Consider the following 1,728-nt stretch of genomic DNA (forward strand, 5'->3'; position numbering starts at 1 on the left):
GATCAAATAGTTTTATTTATGCATTCTTGTCAACCTAAATTACAGTACAGCTGAATTTATATTATTAATTTGAATTCAACATTACACGTATAAAAAAATTGTTTACAAATGGTATTTTAAAAACATCAAGTCATTACGACAAAAATTGGCAATTAATTTGGAATTACTACATTGTAAGCCATCGTTTAGAAAATTTCTACAGGTGTTTTTTTTACTTTTTATAAAATATAAGTCTAAACAGTCATAAGATGATAAAGTTTCAAGATAAATATCATTAAGTTTCTTAAAAGCAAAACTTACTTAATAAAAGGTCTTGCTAAAAATTCTTCTCCCAACACCTCAGAAAGATAGTCCTCAACGATATTGTAAATACAACTTATTTCAAAACATTTCAAAAGCATTAATTTCTTGAAAAGTTTCATTTTATTATATGGATATGGAAAATTTATTCTTCCAGAATTAAGTACAAACCACTGTAAAAGACAAAATGAAATTTACCAAGTGAAAAAATTTCTCTTAATAATTTTTAAATAATAAGGTCTTACATCAAGACAAATGCTGATAAGTTATTTTTTCTTGATTTTTCAACAAAGATAAATAATCTCATAAGTTCCACATGTATATGAAATTAAAAACAATAATCATTTATATTTACATTAGAACAAAATTACAGAAAATGTAATTGAAAAAAAATTTTTTCAAATGATGAATATTTATAAAATAAAAAATTTCTTAAGAAAAAGAACTTATCTGCATTTGCTATCTTATCTTGAATGTGATTTATAACATATCAAGTAACTTCATACACCTTTTGCCATTCTTCATTATTAGATGTGATATGGCCAATAATGCCTCCAAAATCTTCTGTAAATTCAGATGATAAATAATTTAATCTCTGCCATATCTGAAAAATATTTTATAACTTCTTAAGTATTGTAAAATGAATGTCCAAAAGGAAGTAATGTTCTTAATACTATTATTTACATTAAGACCAGACAAAATTTATATTATAGAATCATCATATTACTGGTTATATTAAATTTTGTCAAATTATTATTATTATGATACAACTAACAGTCAATAAGGATAATCAATACATAAAAGTTACACATAAGTTATGTTCAAATATTTAAAGTAATTTACAAAAGCATGAAAACACTGGTTGGGGTGATAAATCTACCAGCAGCAAAAAGTCAGGAGAGGGAAAGTTTAGTTTAGGAAGCCATATTGTAAGGCAGGTTTTGGTTTGAGTAGACGCAATGGTAGGTTTGTAGTGGCTGCCCATAGGCCATATCTCTACAACCTGTTGGTTTTTAGTGTTCATAAACAGTACAGTTGACATGGATATGCTACAACTGAAAGTCATTATTTTTAAAAAACCACAGTGTTAAATGTTTGGATTAATAAAAGTTCATTACCTTCATCAATTGATTTTAAAAGTGATTCTATACAAATGTATCTTTTTTCACCAAAAATTAATATATATATATATATTACGGTATGAGTCAGCTGTTATTTCGATGTCAGCTGACTGAGGGGATCAGCTGATCGAACGTATATAAGAGATGTACAGAATACAATAAAGCCAGTATTTTACAGCAGTTCAAGCGAGTTAGATCTTATTCCTTCTTCTCTTTTTTGACATTGTGCTTTCGCCAATACTTAACTGGTGCCGAAACCCGGGAACTTTAGATACCGGATTAATTTTCAGTCTAAAAGAAATGTTTT

General features: G+C 27.0%; 1 long non-coding RNA gene across 1 annotated transcript in view; it reads right to left on the reverse strand.

Moving 5' to 3' along the window:
• Positions 1–306: 306 nt before the first annotated feature.
• Positions 307–1,728, reverse strand: part of LOC136796800 (uncharacterized) — a 13,642-nt gene continuing 12,220 nt past the window's right edge. The window contains exons 2-3 of the long non-coding RNA XR_010844548.1: positions 809–904; positions 307–473 (exon numbers count right to left, since the gene is read on the reverse strand). This is a non-coding gene — a long non-coding RNA (uncharacterized lncRNA). The remainder of the gene's footprint in view (positions 474–808; positions 905–1,728) is intronic.

The sequence above is a fragment of the Halyomorpha halys genome, unplaced genomic scaffold (genome assembly GCF_000696795.3).
Source record: "Halyomorpha halys isolate HHAL.00 unplaced genomic scaffold, Hhal_1.1 Scaffold598.1, whole genome shotgun sequence".
Taxonomy (NCBI): Eukaryota; Metazoa; Arthropoda; class Insecta; order Hemiptera; family Pentatomidae; genus Halyomorpha; species Halyomorpha halys.